The sequence below is a fragment of the Pinus tabuliformis genome, chromosome X (genome assembly GCF_031772625.1).
Source record: "Pinus tabuliformis cultivar Carrire ecotype Pingquan chromosome X, CPIR1, whole genome shotgun sequence".
Classification (NCBI taxonomy): domain Eukaryota; kingdom Viridiplantae; phylum Streptophyta; class Pinopsida; order Pinales; family Pinaceae; genus Pinus; species Pinus tabuliformis.
Window position 1 is genome coordinate 166,683,994 of NC_142308.1, and position 13,729 is coordinate 166,697,722.

A 13,729-nucleotide genomic window follows, 5' to 3' on the forward strand; every position below is an offset into this window, starting at 1 on the left:
AAATGCTAACCTGGTACCATTGGAAGATTGACTTCACCTGATGGAGATTAATCATGTACATATGTAGGAACTTGTACATAAATAAGCTCAAGTGTTAATCATTTGGTTTCCAGTTGTAGTTCTTTAGTTTAATCTTACTTGATGAATAAGGGTGACTTTCCATCTGGTTTGTAGAGGTTTCAGACTTCAAGAATGTTAAATTTCATTTTGTCAAATTTCATGGTTTTCACAACTTTGGACTCCATGCCAAACTATGGCTACAGATCTATGATTCTCAATATTTTTCTATCAAAGCACAAGCATCCTATCATAATAGATATTGGTGTGGGTTTACTGTACAAATTTTTACACAGTTAAGTTTGGCGAAGTAATGTATGACTCCATGCCTGAAGTGAAGGCACTAATCTGTAGTTCTTAGTGCTTCTGTGGAAAAATCACTATCCCCAGGTGGAGCCAGATGTTGTAACATGCATTTTTGTTGCTTGTAATATTCATTTTTCATTCATGAACTTGAACATATTTCAAAAATTAGATAAAAGCAAGAGGAAGAAGTGATAATGGTATATTAGAAATCGCTAAAGGAACAAGTAAGAAGAAAAGAGTCGGCCCCGGTATAGCCAAGGATCAAATCAAATCATAATATAAATGGTTATATGTAGTCATAACCATATATATATATATATATATATATATATATATATATCTGTGTGTGTGTGTATGTATGTATATATATGTTAGCGATGCGATTAAATCGCAATCGCAAATCACAATGCACAATTATAACATAGCACCTCAACTTTGGCCAGTTACGATTCGCGATAGTTGGACCTGAAACACATATATTATGTTTTAAGGCCCTAGAACAACAATATACTGAAGAAATGGCGCAAAGTCAAAGTGAGTGGATTGATGAAGAATGAATGCATAGGAACCATTGGATCTTGGAGATCAATGGATAAGGTCGAAGGAAATGAACGATCCAGATTAAATCATGTAGATTGGAATCACGGAATGAATCACGGAGATTAACCAGAAGCGCTGGTGGAAGAGAAATCTGAAGGTGTGTCACCACTGTCGATGGTCGAAGTTCTATGGTCATCAGGCATGAACAAGTTCGGGTGTTAATCAAGATGAAGGGTCGATTTAAAACTATAAGTGAGATTTCGGGCGGATGAAAAGTGGTAAAATGTATTTAGAGGAAGGCGCCCGATTCAATTCAATGGTTGAAACGTAGCACTAAAGGAGAGAGAAAACTGCTAATTTCGGGTAGATAACTCTTGTGCAAATAGCCCACTTGAAATTGATATCAGCTGTCAGATCCTAGCGATGAAATCTATGGTGTAGAATGGATATACATTATGTTTTAAACTCTCGGCGTGTCCGCCTTATCGTGTATTATAAAGGTTTACATTGATATAACATTTGAAAGAGCCAATTGCAATTTGCAATGCAAACTCAATGGAGCGTTGAACGGGCAGATTTGACAGATTTATGGAGCAAGATTAATTATTTTTGAGTTTCGTATTAATCAAATGTTTGTGTTGATTTCGCTGTGTAAAGAGGAAAATCAGTGTTAGAGCTGAATCTCAAGAGGAAGAAAATCGGGTATGTTTTCTTTGTATTTTGGCCAATCAAAACGCCCGATACATATGTAAGCCTAGGTTTACACAAGTCAAACACATTTCATTGCGGCTAAAATGAATTAAACATCATTAAGGCATATATAGAGGAACTCGGCAACAGATTAACAGAGCAAGCTAGCAGTTATCGTCCTCTTCTAAATTCAGTTATTTTCCTGTTATTTCATGTTCTTTGAGGTGTCTTTTACCCTCTGTAAAATTTTGTAATAGTTTTACTTCAGATAGTTAGAGAAACAGTTAAATAATTTGACAGTTTAAGAAATCAACAATTGTTCCACAATGTATAAAAATATGAAAATTTACAAAGAGGGGGTTCTAATTTTGGAGAACTTGGAGACTAAGTCACTGTATTCCTGATATAGTTGTTGATTAATGAAAGAATCATAAGTTTCCATGAATTGTTGGGTATAATTTTGTAACTTCTCTATCATATGTCATCTTATGTTTTCTTCTTTCAAGTATAGTAATGAAGCTACAGGCCTTTATTTGCTTATGTAGATAAAGTTAAAATCCCTTAAAAGAGCACTCCTATACCTGAAGTTTTCATCTTCATTTATAAGTTATAAATAATAGTTTCTGTGTAAGGCAACATATCATCTTTAACTCCTCCAAGGGTCGTAGATAATAGTTTTTGTATCAAGCAACATATTGTCTATGATTCAGTTCTCATTTTCATAATTCTTCTAATTGATGGATAGTAGGTTCTTTGTTAAGTAGCATATTATCTTAAACTTCTCCTTCAAGCTTTCTTCATTCATCATTTATATCTAGCAACAAATGGAATTCTGACATTTTTCGGTCACATATGTATTAAGGGTTAAAGACCAAGTTTTCCAGGTCCTTCATTTAAGAATATGTTGATGCCTCGAAAATCGCTGTAACAAAATTGGGGGATAACCACCCGGTCCGGACCTTAAAAGCAGCTCCTTTTCCGTTTGGTGTGGTGGCTCCGACTGTTCAACTAGGTCCAGTTACCTTCTCCCTATTGCTATTGGTTTATAATGTATCTTTAACTACCAATAGACAGGGACATTAGATCACTTCTTCTTGCTGATCAGGCAAGAGAATGACCCTTAAACTGATTTGGGTTCAGCCAAGCCACAACTAAAGTTTTGCCCCTTTGAGGAGAGGACTTAAAAGAATGCAGAATTTACTCTAAATGCAAACTTATTCTATGATGCAAGCAAAAGAAACTAATCTAAATCCTATCTTAATTAGGCAGATATAAATATAACCCAACTAAGAGCAAGATAATTAAAGTATTGGGATTTAGATATGTCTTGTTTATAATGAATACCAAGTTAATGAAGTAGTTCAATTAACTGATATTATGGATATCAAAACACATCCTATTGAGACCTCTTAACTGAAATAATAAACCAACAACACTCAGGAAGTAGTTCACATAAATGATATTGATTATCAAATCAGCAAATCCAATAACTAAACAATAATATGTGGAAATAGTTCACAACATATTACCATTCAATAAATCAGTTTTAATAAGGTAGATTTCTGAGTAAATAGTTACTCAGAAATCAGAAATTAATCCATAAGAACAGAGATACATGATAACAACATTGAGACAAACTACCCATATTGACAATAGTGCACAAACATGAATAAAATGACACATTCCTGTTACCATAAAAATGAAACTGATATTTGAAATAGTAGTATTAAAAATACCAATTTATTGCATCCATTTCTCTGATCTTGGTCTCCAACAGTCCTTTACATTGCTTAAACTTCTGCCTTTAAAACTAGAGCCACAATAGTGCAAACTCTGTCCCTCATACATAATCCAAGATATAAAGGAAAAATCCTCAATAATCCCCAGATCTGAGATTTTCTCTCCTCTCTCCTACAACTCTAAATTCCTATTACAGTAGTGCTTTTAGAAGTCTAGCATTGCAGAGGAGAGCAGCCCCTTATTACATTCTGCAATCTATTACTTATACTATCTGTGAAGGAATTCTTGAGAGGAAAGTTTGGTGAAGAGAAATCTTCCAAATCCAATTGCTGGAGCATTCTCATTGATTGAGATCCCTTTCTCCATATTTCTTCCACTGTTTTCCTGCAAAAAGAAATCAAAAAAAATTAAAATGCAACAATAAAATCAACATGGAATTGCTGACATTTAAATCAAATTCTATAAAATATAAATTCTCTATTGATGCCTGAGATGATTTAATTGGCCAAGAATATCATTGACGAGTGAATCTGCAATTAGAAGAGGCCTGGACCAATGAAAATAAAACTCAGAAAAATGATTTTGTTTTCAAAATTCGGAGCTTGATCTTCTGCCTGATTTTTGACCCAGTAAATGACCAAATCTGTCAATGAAATCTCCTCAGAAATATTCTCCTTGATTTTATCTTTCCAATGAGCTGTCCTGAGCCTCATTTGACCAAGTATAACTCATTCTATGAGCTTCCAAAGTTGATGAGTCAAATCTGGCATGAATCTGAAAATTCTGTTGCTGGGCTAAAAAAATGTGATTAAAAACTAATCCTAAATTAGTCTCTAATTAATTTTAATTTAATTGCTAATTATAAACTAAACTAATTATTAGTAAACTATTTATTAATTAATATATAACTAACTATTAAAATTAACTAATTACAAACTATATAATATTAATCTAAATAATAATTACAATTTTATTTATTTAAATTAATTATATTACATATATTAATTAATTTAAAATTAATTATTTAAATTAATATATATAAAAAAAAACATAAATATAAACTACCCCCACTCACCATTAAATAGTTAAACCTTTTAAACTAAAGCCATTATCACCTTACGTTATTACATAACCCTCTTTTAAAACCATGAATGGAGTTATGGTACGCCCCTTATGCCTTTCGCATCGGCAAATCGGAGGATGGAGGGGCTCATTAAAACGTGCCAAGTGAACTTCCCCGATGCGATATCGCATCGGGGGTTATGGGTGTTATGGTGTGTATCGGGAGTTTGAAAAATGCATTGCGAACAAGACTTCCGACCCGATATCGCATCGGGGGTATGGTGTAATGTCAAGGCTTTTTATAATATGTTCCGAATAAAACCTCCGATGCGATTATATATTATTTATTTATTTTTATATTAAATTTTAATTTAATTTAATTAATTATATTAATTAAATTTAATTAAATTAATATTTAATATATTTTTTTTTTTTTGTTTTGATTTTATTTTAATGAATTCTAATTAAGTTGTGAAATTATCTAAACTACAGCCACTTGAAAAATAATTAAAAATAATAAAAATAAACTATAGCCACTTGAATGTTTAGTTTTTCGAGATTAGGATTTGATTTGGAAATTAGAGTGAATTTCTTAACATCCCGATAATTAATAATTTGGCTGCATAACTAAAAATGAAAAATGTTAGTAAAAACTCGCTACGGGTTAATATTTAAAATGAATGCCTTATTGAACTAATTTATTTACAAAATGAAATATTGTACATTTTATGCATTTTTAACCCAGGTTAGATAAATGATGAGACTTCAAAGGAGTGCCATTTTCAAACCAGTTGACCAAATGAGGCGAAACAAATGTCAATGGAAAGCTTGTAAAAAATCGATTCTAACAAAGCAATCAAAACAAGAATCCAAGGAAAATGTAAAATTAACAAAAGCGTAGGGCAATCAACTAAATAAAAATCCAACAAAAAGTGTTTAGCCAAAATTTTTATAGAAAGGGTCCCCATTATTTGAAGTGAACAAGTCAAAAATGGGGGGTTGTGTTTTTACCACAACAATGGTGACACACGGGAGAAGAACCAGTTATCTCTCTTTGATACGAATGAGATTCTCCTAAAATTAAAGTAAAAATAATTAAAGAAAAGAGAATTATTTTTTGGAATGCTTGACTAGGTTCATTAATCTTAATAAAAACAAGAATCATCTAACTGTAATTTTCCTCAAAATTTCTCATAAATTAAAATATTTCAAAACTCTATATCAGTCTTTGATTAGTTGTAGAGATAAAGCAGGGGTCACTTTACAGCTTAGCTTTTAAAATATACTCCTTTGTCATAGGTAGAGCCACTGCTGCCAGCAAACATCTATAGTTTCGACAGGGTTACTTTTTAATCATAAATGATTCAGAATCCCATCTGTTTAAGAGTTATTGATCTAGAGATAAATCCATTTATATATGTATTACTTTTTTTTTTTTTTTTGAAATAAATCTTAAAAGCCATTGTCCCGGTTTGGTGGCCAGATAGTTGACAATGCCATTCACTGGTTAAAATTGGACTGAACAAGCTGGCTCGTGATGAGACCCCTTGCCTTATTATTGTTTGCAATCATAAGCGATTACCCTGGTTTGTTCAGCAGTGTTGGTAATGTCAGCCTATTTTTCCCCTATGATCATGGTAAGCAGGCTCATGATGAGACCTCTTAACTTTTTAAGTTTAGATATACTTCTGGATTATACTCTAGAAAAACAAGACTCTTTGAGATAGGGAGAATCATTGACTCCTTAAGAGTTAAGAATGGCAATTTCAGAGTTAAAGGTGTTTTGCTGTAAAGTGTCTTTACTTGGTTAAAAATAACTTTTCTTGACTGATAATAGAACTCTGAAAGATCCTAATGAAATTTTGAAATCTAAAAATGATTACAATTTGATGAAGAAGAAATTTTCAGATTTTATGATACTTTGCCAACTTCTCTTGATTGGTAATCTCTTCCTTAAATATGTTTACCTTTATAATAAGAAAATCAAACTCTACTAAGAGATTTAAGAAAAAGCTAATAGATGACTATTAACAATTTTTCTCCATGTATCCTGACCATTGTTAGGTAACAAATAGGCCTTCCATATAAATAATGACAAAGTCACCAAAATCAAAACTGAAAACCAAAAGAAAAGAAGTCTTATGCTAAAGTGTGAAAAGAAATCAGCAAACGAAATTAAAATGAAAAAATGTGAAATAAAATGGAAAGGAAAATCCAAGTTTGAAAGATAAACTCAAACAAGAATGTTTATACCAATCTCTTCAACAATATGAAGAAAAAGAAAATAATCATGTAATCATTCCTTCTTATGTTGAGATTTAGAAAAATCATACCTTGCAGGGTTGTAAGTGTTTTTGGCTTTTTTGGATAGCAGTGACGATAAAATTCAGCCACAATGAAAAGCTTTCTGTCTTATACTAATCTTCTTGTTTCAAAGCATCATCTTGATCATTTTCTAATAAAAGGAATGCTTAAAGAAACAAACTAAAGGTTCAGAAACTTCCTGGTGTAGCTGTTTCGATGAAGATTATCGCTGCTTGTTGAAATAAAGCTTGGAGAAGAGTATAGGACTTTGAAAATATGATCGGACAAAGGATTGAAAGCCTTTTATGAAGAGCTGCAAAACAGATTTATATATCAGAAAAACAAAACTGAGAGTAAATTGACGAAATGGAAATTAATGAAAGTGGGTAAATGAATCTTACCATTGGATAATTGCTTTTGATCTTACCTAAAAGGTATCAGTTTCTCCAAACTAGCTGACTTCTTATTTTAATTAACATTAAAAACATGAAGAAGTCAAACTAACCAAAATTCTATAACCCAAAATCATTATTTATTTTATTTAAACTAAAGCAGACAGTAAAATGTAAAAATAGAATGCTCAGTGCTCAGGGGAATTGAAATTAAAAGAAATGCATCAAAAATAAGAATGAGAATGTGCAGTAATGACTGTTTCTCAAAATATTATTAGTTTTATATAAACTTCATGATTTTATAAAATCCAAAATCAAGACCAAATCGAAGATAATAGAATTCAAATATGAAGATAGAGAGGTCTTGAATTCCATTTTTAATTATGGAATTATATATATAAAACTAAAATGTGTGAGAAATTGAAATGATTTTTGTATCCTGCAAATTTGTCATCAATTGCCTTTTTCCCATAGTGGTTACCCAAGCTCGCTTTAACACATCGCCCCATCGGATGATCCACACAACATATTTCTTCACCATGCTTTAAGTTTAATTTGCAAGACTTCAATTTTATTGCTATGCCATATATTGATTAAATGTTAACAACTTAGAGGCATGCATTAGAAGTTCTCGCATCAAAGTTTGCAACGGCGAATCGCCGATATGGAAATATGCGATGAGAAGTTGTGTTATGAGATGGAGCGATCGCATCATTAAAGAAATATTATATCGGGGGTCGGGGCATATTTACATTGTGCTTCCCACATCGTGCATCGCACATCGCAGAATTAGAGATTTGATGTAAGCATAAATAACAATGCGACGAAGCAATTGCGATATCAGCGGTTGGCAAACTTTTGGTACCCGATGTAACATGATATGATTCTTGCGATGCCGATATGCGATGAATGACGTGGCTAGTCAGCGATCGACAATTTTAAGCACATGTTGTAACAATATTTGATATGCCGATATGCGATGAAGAGTGGACCTGATAGATTTATGATGGTATTTTAATAACATATCGGATCCAAGACATCGACCCTTTAAAATTATGCTCCTACTATTATTGCGATTGAACGGCGCGATATTTTTTATGAATTTGATTTGAATTTCATATCGGGTCCGGGATTATGTGTTTATCGCAACATCGGTAAAGTCGATTATTGGTGATTCACAATAATGGAAGTACACTTTGACTGCAAAGCTCTGACATGCGAAATGCGATATGGCATATAAGTAAGATAATACATCGGAGGTATTTTATGAACAATTTGTTATCAAAAGAAACGCTAATAACTACTTCCGATGAAATCTTATGATGCGAATGGTCTTATGATATTCCTTGAAATTTCAATTGGGTTTTCTAAGTGTATAAAAGCAAAATTAAAAATGCTTAAATTCTAATGCATCACAAATAAAATTTCCCTGAGCCTATTGCAAATTTGAAATGGGTTTACTGCTTACTTCAAGTTTTTGAAAACAAATGAAAGCCTGTAAATAAAATAGAACACGAATCAAAAATAAACTAAGGAAAACAGAAACTAATAAGAGATGAGAACGAACTTGCAAATGCGTACCTGGAAGGAAATTGTTTGCAAATTTTACCTTACGAATCTTCAAATTCTTCCTTTGATTTATCAAAATTTCGACTTTGTTCAAAATCATCTCATCATTTATTCTAAATCTAAGTGTGCAATCAGCCTAAATAAAATCTGTTTATTCATTCTCAGGAAATATAAAATTTACCAGAAATAAATATAAAAATAGGCTCCCTTTTTGAATTGAAATAACAATTTATAATCTCTGCTTATTCTGAATAACTTGAGAAGAATCCGTATTGTTATAGCGAATGTTCAATAATACCTTTAGTAAATGAATATGATGTGTTTTGTAGCATCAAATAATAAACTAAAGATCAGAATGGGATAAAGCCACTAATTGTGAAAAAGTATCAAAACAGATTTGAATGTGTGCACTTAGCAAAATGGACATCCTTAACAAATTTCGAGGAAGATAATATGAACTTCATATGATTACCGTGAAAGGTTAGACTGACTAATAATGATTGAATTAGAATTAAGCTTATGATAGACAGTGATACATCTCATGGGATAATGGGATCATGAAGATTTTATATCCTTAAATCCTTACCGTATAAATTTCAAAAGAAAATCTTAGAAGGAAATCCCGAAATGAAGAAAAGTGTCTTTGAGGCAATCGATACCAAGTGCAACTTTAATTGAATTTAATCAAGACATTATTCGAAATAGGCAGAGTAGAGGTATTGCTGTAAGAAATTTAAAAGAAAGCAAGAATTAAAATTTTCTGATAGGAAAAAATGTTTTCACTGAACATGTATGATAATGGCTGATTGCTTTGTTTTATTTTTAATCTACAGAACTGTTAAAACAAATTAACTATACAAAACAAACTAACTAAATTAATTCTACTCCTATTCTAACCATATACATGAAAATGACTAGGTATAGTCATATTTCCAGTGTAGCCATTTTCTCATTTTTATTCTCGTGTTTATGTACAGTTCAAATGTTAGTAATAAAAATACAGATTTGAATAAACTAAGGAAAATAAATATGAAATCAGAATGTACAGTAAGTGTTAGCAATTTGATTAAAATCTCCTTCTCTTGAAATTTGCTTTCCAGTTCAATACCAATTGGATCACAAAAATCTGGATGGATTTCCATTAATGATTGGGAAACGTTTAAAAGAGGAGATGACAGGCCGAATTATGGATATGAGTTTTCAGATTCTTTGACCTGAAAAAATTTGTTAGTGTTATGTACAAATGTTAAATCATTGACAATTTTCCTTGAAGGAAAAATTTCCAAACAATTTTCAACTGAATCAATGAAAAATGGATGGAAGCCTTTCAAATAAAATGGCAATTTATTAATTGAATTGAATTGCTGGCCAGATTGCAAAAATACATTCTCTTGTTGACATTGCCTTTGAAAAAATAGAAGCTTTTGATAAAACATTAGCATTGATATAAATTGGAATATTAATATCTTTCGATGCTGATGATTATAATATGAAACTTGAATTTCCCAATTGGGCAATGCATCAATTGAGTGTTTGATAATAAGGTATTCAATATGCCAGCTAAAAGTGTGGAATATTTGAAAAATTAAATCTGATTTTATACAAAATAAGTGGGGAAATAAAATGAAATTACTATTTTTACAACTAATGTTACAGCACATTTGGGATCGTTTTGAAATGATTTCATTTTCACAAGGATTGGCCAGAATTATGGAATTTGAATAATTTCGAATTCCAACTTGTGAAATAGAAAACGAATTATGATTATGAATAAGAATGGGAGTTTGATCCTCATATGAATCATAAATTGGAATGATTTCTTGAATGGTGAAATCATGAAGATAATTTGCTGCTCTAAAATGAGGATTAGTTGGGATAATTCCTAAATTGAAGCGTTCCTCATCCTCAGATTTTATTTGAATTTTATCATGAGGATTCTCTTGAGAATGATAGAAATCAACATGCTCAATGTCAGAGTAATCATCATAAATGACCTCACAAGATTGTCTGGAATTCCCTTCGATTTCATCCAATATACCAAAACAAGGAGGAATAAAAATCTCATGTTCATTAATGACAAAAGAATGATCAATTATTGTTTCTTTATCTTGATAAAAATTTAATGGTAATTCATTTAAATCATCCTCTTTAATTTCTGAAATATCATTGATACTAAGAGGAGAAAAATTACTATCATTAAAAATATCAGGATAAAGGGAAAAATGTGAACCTGAAACAATGTATTTAAAACTGTCTCTGTTTGAGAGCTCTTGTGCATTATGCTCATTGTAAATTTCAGATTGCAGATCATTCCTTTGCATACTCATGCTTTCTTGAAGAAGGCTGCTTAGCTGCTCTGATTTTGGCATTTGCTCATCATGGAGAACTTCATAAATTTGTACAGCAGTTTGCATTTTATTTACTTTGATCGCTGCTTGTACTTGCTGATTTGCGATTTGATTTTCCGAATTTACTTCAAAGTAGCTTTCAGATTTCAAGGCGGCTTTTTCTCCAAGATTGTTGTTGTTGTCTTCTTGCATTTGAATGGAAATATTTTCCAACCTTTGTGAAACCACTTCATCACCATTTATTTGTACATCCAAATTGGGACTCTCATTTATATTGGAAGGGGATGGAACAAAGCTTGAATCAATTTCATATGGATTGGGAATGGTTGGAAGAGAACAAATATATTTAAACCAATCTAATGATTCTTCTTCTGTAGACTTATCTTCATCTTTAAATCTTAAACAATTCAAATGAAATCAAATATTAAAATCATTAACAGACTCATTTTCAAACCTACGAAGATATTCAATTTCTTCACATACCTGTTCATAATCGTAGCCGTCAAATTTACATATGAAAATTGTAACAAATTGATCCCAGCTGTGGATTGAAGCAACTGGAAGAGTTCTACATCAGCTTCTGGCTTTTGCCGCAAATGTGAGAGTAAAAATTCTGCATAAAATGTCTTCATCAATTCCTTGAAAATCATAATTTGAAACATTTTGAATAAATTGAAAGACATGGTTAAAAGCAGAAGAATTTCTCTTACCATTGAACTTTACCTGAGACAAGAGTCTTACCACTTCGGGTGGAGTATTAGAAGATGCACGTCCATGGATACAACTCCAAATTGGAAGCTTAAGAGAAGCCATAAACAAAATGTTAAAATTGAAAAGACTCCAATAGACAAATTTCTCAGGCCCTCCTTCTAGCGCCAAAAATGTTGATGCCTCGAAAATCGCTGCAACAACATTGGGGGATAACCACCTGGTCCGGACCTTAAAAGCAGCTCCTTTTCCGTTTGGTGTGGTGGCTCCGACTGTTCAACTAGGTCCAGTTACCTTCTCCCTATTGCTATTGGTTTATAATGTATCTTTAACTACCAATAGACAGGGACATCAGATCACTTATTCTTGCTGATCAGGCAAGAGAATGACCCTTAAGCTGATTTGGGTTCAGCCAAGCCACAACTAAAGTTTTGCCTCTTTGAGGAGAGGACTTAAAAGAATGCAGGATTTACTCTAAATGCAAACTTATTCTATGATGCAAGCAAAAGAAACTAATCTAAATCCTATCTTAATTAGGCAGATATAAATCTAACCCAACTAAGAGCAAGATAATTAAAGTATTGGGATTTAGATATGTCTTGTTTATAATGAATACCAAGTTAATGAAGTAGTTCAATTAACTGATATTATGGATATCAAAACACATCCTATTGAGACCTCTTAACTGAAATAATAAACCAACAACACTCATGAAGTAGTTCACATAAATGATATTGATTATCAAATCAACAAATCCAATAACTAAACAATAATATGTGGAAATAGTTCACAACATATTACCATTCAATAAATCAGTTTTAATAAGGTAGATTTCTGAGTAAATAGTTACTCAGAAATTAATCCATAAGAACAGAGATACATGATAACAACATTGAGACAAACTACCCATATTGAAAATAGTGCACAAACATGAATAAAATGACACATTCCTGTTACCATAAAAATGAAACTGATATTTGAAATAGTAGTATTAAAAATGCCAATTTATTGCATCCATTTCTCTGATCTTGGTCTCCAACAGTCCTTTACATTGCTTGAACTTCTGCCTTTAAAACTAGAGCCACAATAGTGCAAACTCTACCCCTCATACATAATCCAAGATACAAAGGAAAAATCCTCAATAATCCCCAGATCTGAGGTTTTCTCTCCTCTCTCCTACAACTCTAAATTCCTATTACAGTAGTGCTTTTAGAAGTCTAGCATTGCAAAGGAGAGAAGCCCCTTATTACATTCTGCAATCTATTACTTATACTATCTGTGAAGGAATTCTTGAGAGGAAAGTTTGGTGAAGAGAAATCTGTCAAATCCAATTGCTGGAGCATTCTCATTGATTGAGATCCTTTTCTCCATATTTCTTCCACTGTTTTCCTGCAAAAAGAAATCAAAATAAATTAAAATGCAACAATAACATCAACATGGCATTGCTGACATTTAAATCAAATCCAATCAAATTCTATAAAATATAAATTCTCTATTGATGCCTGGGATGATTTAATTGGCCAAGAATATCATTGACGAGTGAATCTGCAATTAGAAGAGGCCTGGACCAATGAAAATAAAACTCAGAAAAATGATTTTTTTTTCAAAATTCGGAGCTTGATCTTCTGCCTGATTTTTGACCCAATAAATGACCAAATCTGTCAATGAAATCTCCTTAGAAATATTCTTCTTGATTTTATCTTTCCAATGAGCCGTCCTGAGCCTCATTTGGCCAAGTATAACTCATTCTATGAGCTTCCAAAGTTGATGAGTCAAATCTGGCATGAATCTGGAAATTCTGTTGCTGGACTAAAAAGATGTGATTAAAAACTAATCCTAAATTATTCTCTAATTAATTCTAATTTAATTGCTAATTATAAACTAAACTAATTATTAGTAGACTATTTATTAATTAATATATAACTAACTATTAAAATTAACAAATTACAAACTATATAATATTAATCTAAATGATAATTACAATTTTATTTATTTAAATGGATTATATTACAT